Source organism: Rhagoletis zephyria, unplaced genomic scaffold (genome assembly GCF_001687245.7).
Source record: "Rhagoletis zephyria isolate East Lansing unplaced genomic scaffold, Rhagoletis_zephyria_1.1 Rzeph_scaffold_00601, whole genome shotgun sequence".
In the NCBI taxonomy this organism is placed as follows: domain Eukaryota; kingdom Metazoa; phylum Arthropoda; class Insecta; order Diptera; family Tephritidae; genus Rhagoletis; species Rhagoletis zephyria.
Genome location: NW_016157685.1, coordinates 100,468 through 123,082, shown reverse-complemented (window position 1 = coordinate 123,082; position 22,615 = coordinate 100,468). Strand labels below are relative to the sequence as shown.

At 38.0% G+C, this 22,615-nt stretch overlaps 2 long non-coding RNA genes across 3 annotated transcripts in view; both read left to right on the top strand.

The window, feature by feature from the left end:
- Positions 1-520: 520 nt before the first annotated feature.
- LOC108360650 (uncharacterized) lies at positions 521-4,938 on the top strand. Its single transcript, XR_001847160.1, has 2 exons — positions 521-4,576; positions 4,652-4,938. It is a non-coding gene; the product is annotated as an uncharacterized LOC108360650 (long non-coding RNA).
- Positions 4,939-9,221: 4,283 nt separating this feature from the next.
- LOC108360649 (uncharacterized) overlaps positions 9,222-22,615 on the top strand; it is a 53,136-nt gene continuing 39,742 nt past the window's right edge. The window contains exon 1 of one of the 2 annotated variants that reach the window (XR_001847159.1): positions 9,222-9,392. This is a non-coding gene — a long non-coding RNA (uncharacterized LOC108360649). Of the gene's footprint in view, positions 9,422-22,615 lie in introns of both variants that reach the window. The other variant, XR_001847158.1, reaches the window with a different exon arrangement.

Below are 22,615 nucleotides of genomic sequence, written 5' to 3'. Positions count from 1 at the left end.
TGACAAAGAACGCAATGGTAACAAATCTTCTCAGAGCTATTAACGAATAATGGTAGCGAGAACAAAATTTTTCTCATAGCGTTGCATTAGTTGGAAATGTTTCAATATTAAAATGAATCAAAAGAGAACAGAAATTATGCAAATTAAGTCAACAAAAGACTTAAGTCACGAACCTTTCTTGAAAAGCAAATTGAATTTGTTCCATAAATGGGCAGTTCACCGTAATGACAAAAAATGTGGAAGTTGAAATGATCCAAGTTTCTTCTGTCTTAGAATAAACAATTATGGTTCTCCCTGCAGAACAAACTGTTGTTCTTATTTGATCATCCTGGAAAACGTTCTCGATACTTTCATTCTCATTGGAATCGTTCACGAAAGTTTCGTTCTCATTTTGTTCCCTTTGAGAACATTCTTGGGATTTTCGTTCGAATTTTGTTCTCTACAGAAATGTCCACGAACCTTTTGTTCTCAATGTGTTCCCGTTAAAATTTTTCTCAATACTTTTGTTCCCATTTTGTTCTTTTGCAGAAATAAATCAAAAACGGAGCGCGTTCTCGGCCCTTAATTAAAACTCGAATATCGAAGCTTCGAATATCGAATTTACCCATCCCTACTACGTATTGTACCACAAAACTATATTGCTTATACCATCAGAAATTACTTCAAAGTAATGCAACGCTAGAACCAAAGCAAGTGCACTTATAAGGAATGTATTGACATCATATTCACTTGTACCTTCGATTTTGATTTGGATGATATCTAAGTGTCCTGGTCGATGGGTTCGGGCTTATGACAGCTCTACTCTATAGGTGGGTACCAGGATGATTAATATTCCAGGGCAAGCAAAGAAATTTCGATTTTTCTTTTTCTCGCATTACAGTACATTTTTGAATTTTCACTACACGCTAAGGAAGAACGGGAATTAACCACCAGAGTGGCTTCCTAACTAGCAAATCCACAATTGACCATGATTTTTTGAAAAAGCCCTAGATAAGCAAATCGGTACCAACAACTCTTTCGCCTATTTTAGGATCATGGAACATACAGGTAAGGATACCGAGAAAACTGCTGCTCTAAACTCGCGCTCTATCCTTAGATCGTCGGTGTATTAGTGACAGGCAGATGTATATATCCAATTACCCATTTCCATCGAACTAGAAAGGGCCTGGGAAATTCTCATTCTGGCAGTTAATATTTATGCATCCCAGTCTTCTCTACAAATATATATTCTTAATCAGTATTCGGCCAGAAAACGCACGGCGAATGAGGTTGTATTGGCACCGATAGCAACTTAAAAAAACTTCAAGTTTTGATGAACGATTTGAATTTATCGACTTCGACCGAGACCAAAAAAACTACGCCAATTTCCTCACTTTTTTGTGAATTCCGTTAGTGGCTCTTCCCAAGAGCACACAGATCTTTCTGCGCTTGATCCCTTTATTGTATTCGTGAGTGCCCTTGCATTCGTTGTCCACTTATAGGTGCCGACATGTGCTATCCATAAATTTGTTTATTGAGTTTGACTAAGTCCATGCCATTATAAAGATCATAGCCATGCAGAGTTCTATTTAATGGAGTCTGCACACATATTTTAGAATTTCTCACTTTGGACTTCTTGCCATCAAAATATCTTGCAATTAGGTCCGCCGACGAGTTAGCCAAAAGAGAGTTTCTAATCTGTTGGCGAAGCCCATACCTCACATGGAATGGTTTATCGCCGTCTCCACTGGCCAATAGCCTACTTCAAATGTTAAGATTTAATGAGGAACAAGAGATCCACTTTAATAGAATACAACTTCCTGCGGGATCTGTCCAAACATAGACTTCAAAAATTCTCAATTTTATTTATCAAATAAGCTGGTTGGTTTTAAAAACTTTTAATTGTAGTTTATGGTATCGAACGCCAAACCACTATGAGAAGTACGCTGTGTGCTTACAGGAAGGCCCTCAATGAAACTTAAGAAAATTAAACCCTAGCCTCGCAAGAGCAGATCAACTGTGCAAGAGAAGCTCATGAGATTTCATGTTGAAGACAGCTGTTGTATTATTGATTAATTATTATATTGTCCGCCAGCTCATAGAATAGCGTTTCTTTAAGACCCTGCCTAGTATCGAATATTCCTACTTATTTTATTAACTTTAGAAACTTCCTTGAGTTCGTCAGATTTTTACTCACGGTCAGAATTACCTTGCAAGGTTCCTATGCAGGAACTGTTCATCCATCGATCGGAAAGCATGCAGTTGCATACGAAAGTGAACTCAGGAAATTCCCTGCTTCATGTTTCATGGGACGCATACGAACGCCAAATACTAGTTTGAGGTTAAGTATATAGGGTAGGATAGCTAACGGAAAACTGCCGGTAGCTCACCTTCTTCAAATATTTTGCCAAACTTCGACCCTATCCGTGCACATGTTCGCTGGATCACTGTGCGCGAGGGATTTTCTTTCCCAATCACTCCTTGAAAGGATATGTGTAGAAAGAATTATTTGGGAGCCAGCATTGGTATGTACCGATCATTTTCCTCAGGTATGATTTCGTAGTTTAAAGAGATCGTCGAGCGCCTATACGCCACCACCCAGAAGACAGGCTTAGTTCATAAATTTTGCTGAAAGAAGCGTTTGTTAAAAATTTAAAATCGGAAATCAGCGGAGGACAGTGATACCTCGTCTCTACAGCTACGACAAAATTTAGAAAAATGTCTCCGGTTTTGAAAACTGATAGGAACCGGTGGGAGTTTCGAGACTACGTAACCAGCTCAGAGTGTTCCTGCAGTCGTGGATATGGAGATTGAAGGAGCTACTACGAGCCACGTATAGAATGTAGGTCTACTGGGGCTCTCACGGCCTTAAGGAAAGTTTTTCGACATGACACATCCTCTTCAAAACTAGGCCAAATCGAGGTCAGTATGTTGAAAACTCTGAACCCAGGGGCATCTTTTGTGAAAAATGTCGATCCAAAAGCGAAATACGCGCAGTTATCTGCTACCGCGCTGTGAAGGAACAACCTCAAGTTGAGATTTTTAATGAGGTTAAAACTGTTTATGGTGATGGAAGGGGAATGCTAGCAATGGAAGTCTGCCTGCTGTACGATAATGCCAGACCGCACACGGTCAATGCCACGAAAAAATTCCTGCACTCCTTTGCACTTGGCGCCTTCAGATTACCATCTGTCACTTTTCTGAAGAACCGCAGTGGACGAAGCTACAGACTTGCCAAAACACGTCACTGCGGACAGTGAACGGATGCTTTCTGATGTTGCCACAATATCGCCTGCATAACTAGGCTCAAATGCTCCCCGTTAAGGAGCACAACACAATGCTCTGCAAGCAATTCCTAATAGGGTGTGACCGACAGCATACCGACGGGCCATAAACGGAATTCACAGCGAATCAGTATCAACTTACACTGACTCTCGACCTGTAAATGCCGTTTTGGGAGCACAACCACCTGACGTGTACGAGACAGAGTTTCCCGTCTGCCTCGAGCGAGTCGAACCACAATAGCCCAACTTCGTCCTAGCTACAGCAGCAAGTTAAACTCGCATCTGAGCTGAATTGATGCAGATGTGCTCAACGAGTGCTCGTCAAGCGGAGAGATACCCCGCGACTCGAGACATCTCTTCGCACGCCCCTTAAAATCCACTTAGATAACGCCTATGTCCCTTCGGACAAACCCCATCGAGGCTGGGTCTCCCATTAGTTGAGCTTGACGACAACGATTGAAATACAAAACCGATCTAGGCGGGGTTCAGTAGCCATTACAACAACAACAATCTAACTCATAAGAGCGCTAACTATTTGGATTTACCGCAAAGTTTTTATGCGTCAAAATCCTCTCCTAGAGGGAACTGTATTGAATGCAGTTTTAGTAGGACTCTAGGAACTTTGTGGACTAGAGGGCAATGCTCTTGAAATCAAAATGGAAAAAACGATTTGAAGGTTTTACAATTCGCTATAAGATTTTACCTCTCCGAATACTGAACCCCAGAGAGTGACACCGGGGTTTGTACAATATTGCATTCTTGAACGATCCGCAAGGTTACGCTTTCAGTCTTGTCTACTATGCAGAAAAACTGTTATAAAGAAGTACTGTAATTCATCTCAGTATTTGAACGCGCGAAGCATTTTTCGACTATCCGCTAGAAAACATATGCCAAGCAATAAGTATGCCTCAAGCACACAAATAAATTTCAATTCCGTTGCTGACTGTTACAAATTGTGCCAAAGTAGTTGCCTCTTTGTTGAGGGCACGTTCTATAGGCACTTATTAAGTATGTATGTATGTATGTATGTATGCATAGCATCCGTGTTGCAATCAAACTTGGGCTAAGTAATGTGCGGCTGCGCTGCATGCGATTGCGCCTTTTTTTATTATTACTAAAATGCTATGACAATAACACTTAACATTTAATCCCTCGATCGAAATAAAAACGGTGTCTGATCTTTTATTTGTTTTCTCCTTTATTTATGTAGTTTACTAGAGTACCACACCACCGAATGAATGTGTTGGACTAACTGCGCGTCATTTTGCATTCGCCAAGCGCGCATATGTGCATATGTCACATTTCTTAAAAAGGTATGGAAAACAAAACAAAGTAAAAAGCAAAAAAAAATAAATAAATAAAAATTACAATAACGATAATCCGATTAGAGCCATTCTGGACGCGAGCAAAACGGAAGTGATTGTGATAGCGCAGAAAAATGCGAGCAAGCAGACGTTTTCATAGATGGCGAAGCGATTTCTAGTTATTGAAGCAGCAGCAGTGAAGTCTAAGTAGAAGAAATTGTCCCTAACTTCATTAAAACTAAGCTTACAGTACCTACTTTGAGCGAACTTTGAACTTTGCTTCCGTTTCCGCAGGCAAACAAAATGATTTGTTGCTTTGTCATCGACATCACCTTTAGACTACATACTGGGTTTGCTTCTGCTATAAAAAACAGGAAAATACTCAAAAGTCTTAATAGCTTTTCACTCGATTCTCCCGAAAAGTTTGCAATGGGCTCGGAAAAAAACGCTCGAAATGGAGTGAAAATTTAAGCAGAGGTAGAGGAACTGCAATTTTTATTGGAATGGATTTAATTTCAGGGACCGCAAATAATGATTACATATTTTTTAAATTTAACTCAAAAAAATCCTACTGAAATAAAAATGCTGCAGGCATATGGAGTAAACCAACATTCTCTCTGTTACTTGGATTACCTTCAGCAGCTCTAATTTTATTTTTATTTTTTTAATTTTATTAATAGTAACAAATTTTAATAATTAGTTTTTAATTTCATTATAAATAATAAAAAATAATAAAAAAAATATAAATAAATAAACAAATATTAAATAAATAAATAAATATAAATATTTTTTTTGTTAGAAAATAAAAGTTACATTTGGGTATTATTTTGCAATTCAAATGCTAGAGGTAAAGATATATGTATATAGATAAAGGTAATGGTGGTAATGGCAATGGTATTGGTAAAAGTAGTTGTAGTGGTAATTGTAACGGCAATGGGAATAGTACTGGTAATGATATTGTAATAGAAATGGTAATGGTAATGAGAATAGTAAGCTTCATATTCGATTGCGTTACCCTTCCGTCGTCCTTTTCGTAGCGTCTGCCTTTTGGTCTTAGTCTTCATATTCCTATTCGTATTCGTTTTCGTATCATACGTCTTAGGTCTTTGTAGCCATATTCATATTCGTTTTTGTCGTCTTCTTAATTGTCTTCGCCTTTGTCTCGGTCCGGCCTTGGTGTCCTCGTCCGTCTTCCTCAAAGCAAAACACGTGAAACGATTCCTAATGACTCGTTACCTTGAACCCCACATTGTCGCAGCAGCCACATGAGTTCAAACTCATTGCAATTTTCAATGGAATTGAACTTGCACTTATATACCTAGAGAATTCTTAAAAGGCACGAACGGATATCAAGATCTGGGGGCTGCTTGGTTGCCACTGCAGACCTCTTGACACCGCAAAGCACTTGTTTACCGAAACCTTCACCATTGAAATAGCCGCTTCACAGGCACATTTTCACAAGTTGCCGATTTTTTCGTCTCTGTACTAGTTTGGACCGTCGCTGATGACCACACTGAATAGCTTGCTGTCGAGTCAATCTCACCGATAATAGTAGACAATACTACCGTGTTTTCATTGGAACCTGTTTTTACGTGGTAGGTCCAAATTCCAGCGCACAACTCATCGCTGGGAGGGGTGGAGTATAACCGTCCAACCTTAACTGCATAACCAGAAAAACGGCTATACCTCACTGTAAAACATGGCAACATATAAAGAGTCAACACCCTCCGGGACACACGTCACTGTTAATAGCTATAACTTTGAAGTAGTGAAGGACTTTTCCTACCTAGGATCAAAAACGCCAGCCTGCAGATCAAGCGAAGAATAACTCTTGCCAACAGCTGCTGCTTTGGGCTCGGCAGGCAATTGAAAAGCAGAGCCCTCTCTCAACGAACAAAAATTACAAGTCTACAAGTCTCTCATCATGTCCGTTCTTCTATATGGACGTTCTTCGCGGGTATAGGAGGGGATGGAATGATGAGCTGTATGAGCTTTTAACGACATGGACATAGTTAAGCGCATAAAAATAGGTACAGCGATTGCGCTGGCTTGGACTAGTTGTACGCATGGTGACGACGCTCCGATGAAAAGATTGTTCGGCTTCGCACCCATGGGTGGCCAACGAAAGCAAGGGCGCCCGCGAATAAAATGGAAGGACCAAGTGCAGAAGAACTTGCCTGCACTCGGGATAAGCAACTGGCGCGAATTCGCACAATCTTGTTTCCACGGTTTCTTAAAATGACTTAACATACAAACTGTATATAGATGCAGTTATATATCCAAAAATATGGTCTTTCGATTGGTGCTATCAGTTTTTGGATATATTCTTTAATAATTTAAAAGATATTGACTAAAATTGTATTCGTAATTTAGTACAAATTGAGTTAATAATGACTGCATTACTAACCTAATCAAGATCTTTCAAATGACATCATCCATTTTTTGGATACCTTTTTTAGTTTCCGAAATATTTAGTACAAATTTGTAACACATTTTGTGGTACGTCATACAAAGTGGCTGCAAAATTGTTGAAAAATTTAACACAAGACAAAATTTTACTAAAGAAAATCCTTCATAAACCCAAAAATAATTAACAATAAACAATAAAAATAAAATAATTTAAGAATTTCGTGAGCTAATAACATTCTCCTGGTGTGCTTCAAAGGGATAGTCAATAAACCCGCACAAGTCCACCGCTGTCCCATTTACCAAAAGAAGGAAGGAAGTCAACTTGACTAAACCCACCTTGACAGGGACAAAAATTGAGTTCTCAGAAGAGGCGAAGCATCTAGGGGTAACTCTGGACAAAAGCCTCAATTGGAACTCACATCTCCTTAACGTTACCAACAAGGCTACAAGGACGTTTTATGCCTGCCCGAGACTCCATGACAAAACTTTGGGGAATATCACTCAAATTAACGTATTGGTCTTTCAGTACGATCGAGAAACCTGTTGTCACATATGCGGCACTGGCCTGGTGGCCAAAAGCAAAGCAAGCAAGTGCGGATGCCTCCTTCAGCCCCCTACACCGCTTGATCTGTGTGGCCATCACAGGAGTCCTCGGTATAATTATAGGCATTCCTTCTCTATCCATTCTGATAGAAAAGGGGACCTGCTGGAGCGCCCTATGGCTGCCCAATGTAATCGGCATGAAGAGCCGATCTCAAGCCTTTTCTGGATGATTCCGCTATCAAGCTCACAGATATCATGTTACCGAAATTATCCTTTGACAAGCTCTACAACATCAGAATTCCTGAAAGGGATTGTTGTAAAGCGATAATATCTATGATTGACAAAGGGTTCGAAGTAAGGTATACCGATCGATCAAAGATGGAAGACGGGAGTACTGGGGCAGGCGTGCACGGACCAAGGTGCCAGAAAAGTCTCCCAATGGGCTCATACCCAACCAAGTCTTCGCAATCGAAGTCTGTGTTCGAGAATGTCTTCGGAGAAGGACAAACGGGGCCAGAATAAATAATATGTCGGATAGTCAGGCAGCACTAAGGGCCCTACACTCATTTAGAACGACATCAGGGCTTGTGGACTGTTGTAAAATTCTAGGAGCCCACAATAGAGTTACGCTGTGGTGGGTCCCTGGGCATGAAGGGTTTGAAGGCAACGAAAGGGCTGACTATCTCGCAAAACGTGGAGCCCAAACGCGAATGCATGGTCCCGAGCCTTTCTGTGGTACATCTAGAGGATACACTACAAAACTGCTTAGGGAGTTCGGAGGAATCGCAGATTGCTGCCCACTGGCGTAAGTCAAAGGGAATGAGACAATCAAAGAAATTCATATCTCCTTCCAGGAGGAACTTAGAAAGACTCGGTGAACTCAGCCGAGAGGGTCTTAGGATTCTTACAGGCTACCTGACTGGACACTGCAAGCTAAGGTACCATCTGAACAAAATTGGGCTTTCTGTAAAGACGGACTGCAGGTTCTGTGGGCTGGCGGAGGAAACCTCAGAGCACATTCTGTGTGACTGCCCGCGTGTCATGAATATCATACTGATGCACCTTTGGGGAACGATTGTCTTCTCCATCCAAGATTTGGAACACGGCACACTCCAATGTGCTTAATTTCTTGAATAGCCTAAGGTTGAAGTGACTACAATTAGGGTTTAGCACAATAGATCTATTAGGTCGCAGCGCGAGTATACCCGACGTACTAATAATAATAATAATAGCATTCTCCGAGACTCTGGGGAACATCTAGATATTGTCGAATTTTTGAGAAATTGCATACCAAACTTCAATACGACAATATTTTACCCAGGTGACGATATGTGATAGTTCACTTCCGGTTCACTTACTCCTACAGCAGATATCCGCTAACTTTTTCATAAAAAAAGTTCCTGCATTTTCTTAATTTGCATTAAAATTTTCCATTTATTTCCATATACATAGTACAAAAGTGCAATACATTTCTGCACACTGTATGCACCAACAAGTATTGCAATAAATTTACCAACCCGCCACCTTTCAACGAAGACTACATGATGCCCACTTAGATATTGCGTCCAATAGGGCCCAGCAGTTTCACTCAAATAAGCAACTTGCTCTGCGCACAGCTTAGCCAACAGCACACTCACTCACTCAACCAGCCACCAACTGAAATTATTCACAATTCACAACTTGCAACTTCAGTTGATTTTGAGCACGCAACGGAAAAGAATGTGTAAACGGAAGTGTCGCGTTCGTTGGTTTTGTGACAAACCTGAGTTTTTAACCAGAAATTAAGTGTACATACATATGAATACACGAAGCAAACACATACACAAAGAGCGAAGTTGATTTAATTAATTTGGCTATGGGAAAATCTACTCCTGTAACGTGAATTTTCTTCATGCACGAAAAGTTAATAAATATCAAATGCATGGCATTTATATATAGTAAATTTTAAATCGAGTTGAAAGTGCAAAGCCGTCGAATATACACTTAACTTGAGCTTATTTTTCCTATTTGTGTGCGTTTTTTTTTGTTTTTTTTTTTTTTTTGGTTTTTGACGGCAACGACGAACACCACGACTGCTGCTTTTGTATGGTGTGCTATGTGACTCCTGATGATGTGGATCTGATGCGTACACGAAATTAACGACGAGAAGGCAAAGCCAGAGCCGTACACACACACACACACACACGCACACACATAAATGGGTAGAAACCCAAAAGTGGAAAAAAGTGTGAAGTGAAAGGTGCAAAATTTTTTGTGAAAAATGCTACAAAAATATTTTGCTGCATTGCACCTACCAGATTTTATGTACATAACGATTTGTGAAAAATATGAAAAATTAAATTGTAAAAGTGTTAAGTAGGAAGTGAATATTTCACACAAATAAACACATACAAAAAAGCTGCTGGAAATTGTGCTGCTGTGCTTGGTGCTAGCGAAAAATTGGGAGTACCTACATACGTGCATACATATTTGGAAAGGAAAAAGGATATATCGGAGAACAACTAAATGTGAGTTCAATGCTATCTATACATTGGTGCATACAACAACAACAACAAAGCACGTATGAACCTTTCTATGTGTTTAAATATGTATTTGCTTTGCTGCAAAGTTACCTACATACATATGTATGTATGTACAAATGTATGAACGCGCGTGCATTCCTGCGACATTCTAATTGTTTATTCTATGATTTTTTAATTAATTGTTGCACGCGAGCTACCTTTGATTTGATTCTTTTTCTCATATTTATGTACATATATATGTATGTATGTATGTATGTATGTATGTATGCTTCTTTCAATTTCTACAATTTTGTTTAATTACAACTTTGAGTGAGAACAGCCAGGTGTAATATATGTATGTATGTATGTATGAATACTACATTGTTTATCTGCGTAATTTATGAGCTGAGGATGTCTACAACAACACTAACAACAACACAATCGTAGCGCAAATATACAAATGGCATGAACCACAAAGAATGGTGACAGCTTAAGTGCCCTGCCTGGCTGGCTGCTTGCATATTTGTATTTACATAGTATGGGTCAAAAACGTTATTTACTTTTCGTTGGTTGATTTTTTCGTACTCGTACTAGTATTCGCAAACACTGCTTATTCCCAACTTTGCTTTACTTTGTTGCCTGCTTTTGCAAGCAAGTTGCAAGTTGCAATGTTTTTTTTTTGTTTTTTTTTTCTTTTTATTAGGAATCCATCATCGCATCTGCGGCTACGGCTGCGTCTATTGCTGCCACTGGCATTGCCGCAACCATTGCACCACATCATTTGTGCACTCATGCACACCTATTTATATTTATATGTACATATGTATGTAAAATCGTAAATTACTAGCTGCTCTCTGCCTCGCTCGCGATGCTTTTTCACTAATGGCTGACGAGTGTCGATTGAGTGAAATCTCGCGCGCATATCCGTTTCTCATCTCGGTTGCTCAATTGCTGAGCGGCGTAGGTATTCACAATAGCGTTCGCGAAGTTTGGAGTTTTGGGCAGCAGCCACAGGACACCCCTCTGCGTTAATCCAACCAAGCAAGCAAGCAACCAACTTCATTTAGTCATAGTGAAATGCGACATTGCGGCTGCATATTTATTGTTGTATATATTTTGTTTTCCTATTTATGTACTCATTGCCCTTTGCCTTTTGTTGTATTGCCTTTTCCTCTTTCCAACATTTCTCATCTTTGCCCTGTGCCTTGCGCTATCTGTGTTTGCTATGCTGTGATGTCCGAAAATTTTCAGTTTTCTGTTTACGAATTCTGTTTCGCCAGCATTAAGTTGGTGACGTCTGTGTCTGCATAGTAGTTTTTCCAATGCTTACGCTTAACATTAGATAGATACGTATCTGTTTTTCTACTTGTACCTATCGGCGTGCCGCGTATTGTGCTTGTGTTTGTGCGAAAATGACATTCTAACGAAAGGAAGTCAGTTGAAAACAGCCTAGGGGCGTTTGCAAAAGACAGCTTTAAAATGCGAAAGGATATTGGAATGGTTGGTTGGTTGTTGGCTGTGTCTCAAACACACTTTTCTCTAATTTCGTTGCGGCTAAACGCGAGACATTTCAATTAAAGTTTTCGACCACTAATGCTTGCAGGACCTGCTTTCAGCACAAACCGACAACCAGTTATTGTGCCAAATAAGAAGAAGAAGAATGCCTGCAGGATGCCTCTTTTAGATCACTTGCGGGGAAAAAGTATACAAAAAAAATTTTAAATCAACTTTAGCTTAATTCCGATAATCACAAAAGAAAATTTCGTCTTGCATCTACGCAAGTATCTCCATAGATGAATACATGCATATACATATTTAGGTATTAGTAAATAAAATCCCGCTAATCCCACACTTAGTTATATCTGATTCGCTCGTGTGTTAAGAATTCGATTAAAAGTTTTCTTTAACATAATGTTAGATTTGCATATGAATAGCTAAATTTAAATTTCATTTCATTCACTTGAAGTGGATTCTACGCTTTTGAATGTACATTGTACAAACATAGATTTTTTGTAGGAATTGATAATGTACTACAGGCAATCTAAAGCATCATACTTTGGGCACACCTACGGCTATGTTTTGTCATTTTGTTTTTTTGTTGCTGACAATGTAAATGGGGGAAAAGTGTTAGGCTTAGCCGTGGATAACTTATTGTGGGAATATTTGAAAGTACAATAGCTGATTTAAAAAAAAAATCCCTAACCTACTTAAAAATATGTGTACAATGGAAAGCGCTTCTTATTTTTTACAAGCTCTTATTTAACTTGCTATGTATGTGTGCATGTTTGTTGGGTAAAATCTTTAAATCGAAAAATAAATTTGTAACCAACTTCCCAAAGAGCTAGAGACGTTAAACTTCCAACTTAGCTTAGAGAGCAAAATGAAATAATCCGCTAGGTGGCGCAGGAGTCGATATATTTGAAAACCGATAGTCCGATTTGATTCATATTTGGAATGTACATACAGATTATGTACAAGTGTACTATATGTATATTACGCCGTGCGACAATAAATTTTACACACAAAAAAGACAATAGGGGTATTTTCGCAGTCTTGCAAAGCCGTTGCCAGTGCACGGTTTGCAAAGCTCTCCCATACGGAAACCGGTTTTCACCATGCAATTTGTACACCGTGCAAGGGCTTCGCAAAACTCAGAGAATACCCCTGATATATTTGCGAAACTAGGAGCAAAAAATCTGAAATCAGATTTTTTTAAGGTCTTCGAAATTTCGAAATTATGATAACTTAATTAAAAAAAAAAAATATTTAAAAAATTTAGTGCAATTGAGAATATGGGTGTTAAATAAAATAGGAAGTTCTGCATAAGGACGCATGGGTATCGAAAATGTCCTTTTAAAATTGTATCCTAGAATATCCTTGAAAATTGTATTTATTCAAAAAAATATATATGTTGCTAAGGTCTAATATAAACGCGACCATATCTTCGAATTTCTTTTGTCTAACTGTGTTGGCTTAAAAAATTAAATTAATTAAAAGGACATTTTCAATGCCTATTTGTCCCTGTGAGTCAAAAAACTTTAACTTTTTTTAGCCACATTATTTTTCTACATTTCACTGAATTTTTTAAGGATTTTTTTAATAAATTATAAATTCGAAATTTCGAAATCCTTTTAAAAAATCCTGACGTCAGAGAGACAAACTAAAAACAAGAAAAGTTAGCCGGTAGGTGGAGGGGGGTCAATATATTTCGAAAACCTACATCTATGGTTTGATTTAGTTTACGTTACTCAAAAGGAATAACTCCACATATAATATGCCGATATGCGACGCAGTATTTATGGTTCGATTCGGTTCATATGTATTTAGAAAACTTTTTTAAATATATTTTTTACATTAGATATTACCTTATTATATTTTTTTTACTTAGGTATGTATACCTTAACAGATTATACAAAAAGGAGTAGTTGAAAATTTTTGTATTGTAAACAGAGAAATATTGTATTTCCAGACGTAAAATTTTTAGTTTTCTTCTAAATTCGACTCTATGTATTGAAAACTATCTCAACCAAAACTGAAACTGGGTTCTAGGAACAACATATAATTTAAGATACACTCAGAGAAAAATTTTGTTCTAAAAAAGTGCGACTGGGATTAAATTTTTCATTATTCGTTCTTAAGATTTTTAAATCTTTACTTTCTTACGGCAGTGTGACACGATTGGACACTTGCCCAAAATTTGGTGAATGCACAAATATTTTTTTTTTAATCCAATCACTAAAAAAAATGTTCAAATATTTCAATAGAATTTCGGTGTATTGTACCAATCGTGTGACTACGAAAAAAATTGTCCTCCCGATTTTTTTATTTTGTCGGTGTCGCGATTCTTGAAATAAGAATTTGTTTACTCCGTATAAGAATTTTTGGTGTTTCCGTACCTTTTCTATCGCCTAATTGGAGTATAAATTCTTGTTTTTTTTAACCTATAAACCTACCTTAGTAAATGCCCGCCACTCCGGCAATACAGGATATAAAAAAAAAATTTACATGACTTTTTAGCAAAAGTCGGGCTGTACATCATTTGTTACTCGTATGATCTTATTCCTCAGCTCTGGAGTCGCCTCAGGCTTATTTTAATAGACCATACTTTTCACGTAGCCCTAGAGAAATAAGTCCAATTTCACCTCGTTGTTTCGTAAGATAACGTATTCTGGGAATTCCGCTCGCAATAGGGTCAATGTTTCATGCGCTGTGTGGCAAGTCGGGTAGAAACCACATATTGTCCAAGTCCATTTAATCTAATTCAAGCCATAAAAAGTTTGTTATCATGTCATATCAGTGGTTGTTTCACTGATCACAGTAACAGCATTACCGACATAATTTTCGAAGAAGTACGGTCCAGAAGCCCACAAACCACACCAAACAGTGACTCGTTGTGGGTGAATAGTTTTTTCTTGAATGACTTCTACATTTTCAGTACCCCAAATGCGGCATTTTTGCTTGTTATTCATTTAGTTTTTCTGCCTTATCCCGAGTTTCGCCCAAAAAAAAAGATCACCCGAAAATTTGTCATCCGCCCATAGTAAAACCATGGAAAACAAAAGTGAAAAGTGAACCGGTTCGGGGAAAATGAAACTCATTTTAAAGCTGTTCATCTATTGTGCTCCTATTTCAAATTTAAAAATCTGGCTCTACGATGAGCTCATGTTAGAAGGTAAGTACTTAGCATGAGCATAGATTGAGCTATTTTGTCACCGAAGCATATGAACTATTTTGAGTAAAGATGTCCCTCTGACTAGCACTGCAGGCTATTACCCACGTCTTGGGATCCTTTCTGATATCATTGTTGTTATTAGCTTGGAGGTCATAGCCGTCATGACCAGGTACCCAGATAAGGAAGACACTTAATCAGGGCCGTTAGATCACTGAGTGCTCTGTGCCACTCTAAAAAGGTTGTTGATGACTAAACACAGGTAGCTTTCTAAAGCTTTGAGAACAGATTGACTGTCCGAAATTATGGAAATCTTTGTTCTGGCATATTGCCTATTCAATAATGCGTGGCAACTAGTTTCGCCTGGAATATTGTTGCGTCTTTCCTTAAAAAAAAATATATATATATGTGCGGTTTTGGAACCATCGATCATTTTAGTGAGTCCCACGTTGAATTGCTGCTCCAATCGTCACGAGTACGAAATTTGATCTGGAGCTGAGGATCGGATCAATTCGGTCAGAGTCAAGGGTTTTGTTCAAGATGGCCTCCTTCCTTTTATAGATTTCAAGTTGTCCTACAAGGATCTTGCACAGTTTTTAATAGCTGCTAATCTGTTCCAACTTTTCTTGGTTTGGTGATAGGCTATCGGATTCTTCGCTGAACTTATTTAATATGCTCAAGAACCTTTACCTTCGAATCTGAGATGCAGAGTGTGGGGACGTGTGACAAGTCAATCCACGGTTTGTTGGGGTTTTGGCAGTATCACTTCTAGGAGAAGCTGAGACAGAACAACATTTCATAGATAAAAAAACAAATGAATTATTTTCTCGGCTGGGTACTGTCAAAGTTACGAATGGGCTGCTGCGGCAGTACAGAAATATTTTGCCGCCACATTACTTAAATGCAAGTGCTTCTTCAACATGTCTCTTTTTTCCCAGATAAAAGTAGAAAAGAATGTTCGTCCATTTGTACACTTCAAAGAGTGAAAGTTCAAATCGCAGTGGGCGCAAACCAATGCCTTGATTAAGCATACGGTCGAGTTGAGAGAACTCTTTAATTAAATCAACTTCCAGTGAGATTATCTGAATATTCTTTGTGCTCTTATCGCTAAACACCTTTTAATTTACTACATTTATTTACAAACAAACTACTTTATTTAATTAATAGAAAAAATGCCATGCATTCCCAATAAACGCACACAAACACACACATGCACGCATACATGCATACTTGCATACATTAATGCATATGGGTAAAATAGTAGCATTAATTTATATATTTTTATTCAAATGCCGCATTGGCGTGGTGTGGAGTCTGAGGCACGATCACTGTTTGCTGGCTCGCTATCCCGCTCCACTTGGTTAATCTCGGTTTAACACATGCAACACAACAAGCTCGCCTGATATGAGACAAATGAAGGCGCCCGATGTGTGTGTGTGTGTGTGTGTGTGTAGCCGTATCTTCAATAGCTGTTGTAACAAAATTTAGCTTTTTGAATGCAAATGTTTTTTTGTTTTCTTTTTCGCTTTTGAGATTTTTTTTTAGTAGTTTTATTGCTTTTTTCTGCTTCTTCTTCTCGTACAACATTTTCTTTCCTCCTTTTGCTATGGCACACAGGCAACAGTTGTCGATCTACCGATTAAATCTTACATTCACGGTTTTTCTTCGCATATAAGCATAGCGTTACAGACATACATATTTACCTACGAACTTGGTATTTGCTGTGCACTCGGAAACCGGTATTTGAAAACAAATTTATGTATTTGTTGCTTTTTTATGCATGCAAGTTCGTTCATATATATGCGCAGATATGTATGTATATAACTTTCAGATCCCAGTTGGAAACTGACACCTGACGTCAGACTTGGCATAGAATATAATTGCTCACCGATTGATGACTTTCCGAAAAGCTTTCAATCACTTTTTAAAATAATCTTATTTCTCTGCTATTTAGTGCACCGACTACCAGAGAAAGCTTTAACTTTGTGCGCGGCCATATGAAATATACAGAAAGCTTTAAAAAGTTCCTCCCGTACGAAAGTTTTTTTTTCGTCTCTGATTTAATGCCTCCTTCTGGACTCGGACTCGGCCACGATCAAAACATACTATGTGGCGGCATGAGCTTTTTAAAGCTTTCCATATTTGCTCCAAATGGTTACCTTTAAACCAGCGATGGGCAGAGAGAGCTTTTACTCTGCACGCGCCTACATAAAATGTATAGAAAGCTTAGAAAGAGCTTTGCCCGCGGGCAAGGCGGTACCCATAAGCTCAAATAACTCGGCTAATGCTGATACCAGTTCGGAATGTTCTGAAATTTAACTTCAAACTCCACCATGCGATATCAAAGATTTGTATGGTGGCTCTGAGGAATAACTGGGCTTTACAGAATTGTTTACGATCTTGCTTGGGAGGATTCGCAATCCCGTTATAAAAATCAGAGAATTCTAGTTTGATAACCGGTTTAAAACGCTGCTAAATGGTACTGAGAAATGCAGATGGGCTAGGCAGATAACTTCATACAACCACCGTTCGCAAATCGGTACTGAGAAAAATTGAATACTGCACCAAATAGGAGGAATCTTCTTCTTATAGACGGCTTAAGCACTTGAGATCTCGCTTTTTCACCAGTTAAGCAAAAATAACGGAAGTAAAATAATCAAACACTTCGGATTAACCCCGGTTAGAGAGATGTGCCTCCATCTAGCACTCATAGTAGGCATTCAGATTGGACAAAGTTGCTTTCATAATCTAACCTGTCCCTTTGGTGAGTGATGATGTATTCCTTTCCCACATTTTTCTAAGGAACGAAAGCACTCTCTTGTAGGCGTATCTAAACTCCCGCTATCGGCTTAGCTCGTTTTTGGTCTCCATCCTAAGGAGCGCTGCCGCGGGTGTTGAAGCCCGAGATAGTTCACGGAGCAACAATAAAATCGACGTAACTTGTCAGTTTTAACGAATTGTGAGCGTCGGAAGCATTGCCGATCGTAAGGCGCGGAATCTGAAATGCGATGTTCTGATCTCCACCAGACTTATTTTCTTAAGCTGGCTGCCTGCCCGATGTAAGCTTGGAGATAACGTTCCCAGTAGCATTCGTGGACTGTGGTTACATCGCACAGCCTGAGAAGTTGCTTGATAACAACCACCTTCTCTCCCACCATCTAGCGCTGGTACTGGGTATCTAACACCATGCATATTAATCTTCCCCTTCTTCTTAACCCCACCTCCCTTGGGGTAAAAGATTTAAAAAAATGGGTTGACCTTAAACAAAACTATCTGCTCGTTACTGCTGTCAGTGTAGTTGTAGACAGAGAGAGCTTTTACTTTGGGTACATCTGCGCATAAAATGCAAAGATAGCCTACAAAAGCTCTCGTGGGGGAAGCTTTTTAAAACTTTCTATAGATTTTACATGGAAGCTCACATAGTAAAAGCTCTCTTTGAGCGCTTCTCCAAGAAAGCTAATGTAGTCAATCCAAGACAGTCATAAGATGAGACTTACCCATAAAATAGCATGAAAGACTTCGTAGATGACATTGTCATCGCTGAGCTATTTTCCAACTGGGATATTTGAGTGTATGTACGTATATTTGTAAATATGTCTGCGCACACTTAGTCTTGAGATATAGCCCAAGTTCGAGACTTAGCGGACGATCTGACTGTGAGAAAAGAAGCTGTGTCTACGTTTGTTGGTCGCAGTGCGCGCGAAGGGCGACGAAAAAAGGGAAATTCGTGAAATACTTGTTTATGTATGCTGAGGAATATAACTTTAAGCTTGTTGTTTGTTAGTTTAAGCCGCCTAAGCTTGGCCAATTTTGAGCATAAATATTTCATAAATTAGCCATAGCCATAGCCAAACCTAATAGAAAAAGCTAATTTAACAATTTTTGTTTAAATTGTTTTTACATAAATATATAGTTTTTTTTATTATATCATTTACCCGTTAACTATTTTGTGTGGTGCGTGGAAAAACAAATACACTCCTTTATGTACTTGTACATTTGTATGTAAACATTTATTAGCCCACACGTACATACATACGTACATATGTCGGTATGATGGCACTTGAAATGTAAATGTTTACTTATGCAAAATAGCCGTGGAAGCTGGCGCCTAAGCGCTAAGCGCCAAGCAAAAACAAAGCATTCCCCAACAGCATTCCTAACCTTTGTTCTGTTTGCTGGGCACATTTATGGAGTGCTGGGCACATTCCGGGCATAAATGGAAATTTTCATCGATAAAATAAATTGCAATGAATCTCAGCTATGTACAAAGGCACAAATACTTTTAGTTTGTTATTCCAAAAATATTGAAATATTTACCTACTTAACTATCGATTTAAGCACACAAAGTAGAAAATGTACATATGTACAAACATTTTTATTTTAAGGAGTATGCGCGTAAGAAGTATGGACATAGAATTTCCTGCATTTTATAGTACTAAATATTGTACATTGACTCACAATACTCGTACAAATCAAACGTTTTTGACAGCCTTAGTATGCACGCCCGTGTGGTTTGTATGTTGAAATATGAGTTGGGTAAGGTTTTGTCAAGTTTTATTTTATTTTTTTGCTTTTACTCGAGCTGTTTTGCTTTTGACAAGTCAAAGAAGTATGGACAGTGCTGCAAGTAGATAGGGATCTTTCTGACATACACACGCACAAACACAGCTACTTTTTACGCAAGTAGGTACACTACAATCGTAATCGACTGAGTCATCGTGCTCTTCTTTTTTTTTGTATTTTAAAATATAAATGGCATTATGTGAATTTTGAATTGGTTCCCTGCGGCGCTGAAATCACCGTAAGGACACATATGCATAAGAGTATAAAGTGTATTTCAATGGTGTTTTGTCAGCGACATTTAATTACGTCAGGTTATTAAATATGAAGCGATGACACTGGGGGAAATATTTATAGCTTTGATAGGTTCTACCTACATACTTAACAGGTAAATGTATGTGAAGAAATGCATTTGTAAATATGTAAGTAAAACTTGCATTAGGATGGTGCCATTGGATGTCTAAAAGTTTTTGAAAAAAGTCCACGTTGAAGCAATAGATGGGTGTGCGTTAACAGAACGACACAGATTTACCTACAGTTTAGGAGTCAATGTCCCTACAGCTCACATATCCACTGTTATTGGTCGCTACACTCCTACGGCTCGCAATATACGGAATTTACTAGGCGTAGCTCAGTGATCCCTAGCGTCACAGAACGGAATGCTAGCAAAAATCGCTTATAATAAAGCACCAGGACCGGACGGACATCCCTATTCACTACCGGACTATATCGAGCCCCAACCGTCAAAAGGATGTAGGTACATTTTTTCCACAATTTTCTTTTATATGCGAAAATGCAACCAGATGCGCTAGGGGCATTTCTGCATCAAAAATTAACTTTTGAAAAAAAATGGCGCATATGTCTTTTTGCTATTTGTTTTCATTGTTCGGTTTTTAATATGTCCGACTCAATTTAAGTACCCTGACATTGATAAAATACCACTTCTTAATACTGAGCTAAATGATTTCAGAGGTATGTATATAATTATCTATTAACTTTAATTTTTTCTGTCTGCATAAAACCTTTCAGTACCCTACTTTAACTGCTTCCAGAGATTTGCTGTACGGAACTTAACATTTTTGGGGTGAAAACATGGAAACTTTTCCAATAAGTTCGACTTTTCTTTATCCTGTTTTCCTGTTTTTTTTTTCACGTAACTTTTTTGCCGTTGGATTTTTGAATATGACGATAAAGTAGTATATTTTATAAGATAGAATCTATATAATATAGTACTCTTAAAAATTACATTAAAATGTGTGCCTCTAATAGATCCAGAGTTATAAGAATTCGAAATTTGGTACCTGAAAGGCAACTCAAGAAAAAAAAAATGTCCGTTGACACACTTATTTATGGATCCACCTGATGGTGTTTTATTCTATAAAACGATTGTATAATGTGTTCATAAATTGGTAAGTGTGTAAACAAAGTTTAAACTAGTTATTAAGGCGAAAGTTTTTAAAGGTCAAAATTTTAAGCAACTTCACAGGACAACCGAAAAAAAATCGATGAAAGGTTCTTTTGACCAGATTGGGTGTTGTATTTGTTTTTGGGCCGCAGAACACGAAACTGAAGACCGTTTTTCCCTTTTACGTCAGGATTCTTTTTCTAACCTCAAGACACATGGCGGACTTTACAATAATCTGTCTGTCAGATAATTCCAAAATTGGTTTCTTTTCAAGAGAGTATGGTATGGCCTCTCCAGTAACGCATTAAAAGAAACAAGTCGTAAAAAAAAATTAATGGTTCGTTTATCATAGTTTTGAAGAATTATCAAGCTAGGTATGTATGTAGATATGTATAACTGGGTCCAATTTCTGCTTCATCGTTTAAGTACCTCTTAACTTTTAGTTTTTCTGTAAGTCAATCTAAACTGTGCACCATAGAAGACGAATTGCTTGATATCTTTCCCAAAAGCTCATAAATTGGCTTCTAAAATGCGATACGCTATTTTTGTACCGACATGCAAAAATTGCTCCGTATTAAGGCAGTTTTCTGTCCATACTGCTGAACCTTTATATGTGCATAGTACATACAATGGAAAAGCAAATAGCACCATTTAAGCTCCATCCCCAGCCATAAGGAGTCAGACACGATATTTACATACCTATATTTCATACATACATAAGTACATATCTATTTATGTACATATGTATGTGTATGTAGAGCGGATCAATTTGTATGGGAGATTTTTTCCGACTATGTGTGTATAGCACAGAAGGATTCTACTTGTAATTTTAAGCAAGCATGGGTCTAAAGCATAGCTGGGCAAAACGCTACTCGCGAGTAGCGTCTGCGTCGCAGCGCTTATACGTATACAGAAACGACGCAGCGAATTTCAATTCAGTCTGCTTTCAGATTNGTCAAATTATAGTTTTCCAAATTGCGAAAATAGGTTTCGTAGCATTTTGTTGTAATGTCGTAAAGATGTGCTGAAATTGTGCATAATAACATTAAATTTTTGCATAACAAAATTAAGGGGTTTCGATATGAGAAATCCATTTCTGCACTTATCTTTTTCTTAAAACTTCCATCAGAGGGTGCAACAGTGCGAATTTTCAAATGTTTTTGAAACCTATTTCGCAATTTGGCAAAGTCCAAATTGATTTTAGACATACATATATGGTTTCTTCGGCAAATTTGCTCCTATACTATACGCGCATAGTCAAACAAAAAAATTTACCCGCCCTAGTGTATGTATAAGCATTGGAAAATATTAATAACTGTTAACTATTGCATACATATGTTTTCACATACCAACCATCCATCCATGCTCCTGAGTACCTGTGCACGTGTGTTCTTATACCTATATATATTTTATATATCTGTATGTATAAGCAATATATATGTACATATTTATGAATCCGAATACGTTTTGTAATCGATACCAACTGTTACGAATAATGACCGATATGAACACTCGAGCCTGTTGTATTACTTTTTCAACAGCAATTGGATTTCTTTTTATTGCGGGAAAATATATGCACACATACCTATACATGTTATGTACATATCGTCGTCTCAGAAAACGGATGTCGAATGTTACAAAACACGGTTTTGAGAAAATTGACTTTGAAGTTTAAGGTCGAATTAATCCGAAACTGTACGGTAAATTTTTGTAACTTTTGAAGGAGACGTAGTTGGTGTTATTAGTTTTGATTTCCCATATTTTTACATTTAATATCTCTTAACGTTAATGAGAAAATTTACTTTTCATTCCGTATACATTTGTCGTAAGTAGCGTTTACTCACCACTTTGTTTTGTCCACAGAACATACGACAATAGTAAAGTATCTATTTCAACGACGATGGTATAATTTGATGAAAAAAACAGACATATTTATTAAATAATGATTACTTATTAGAAAA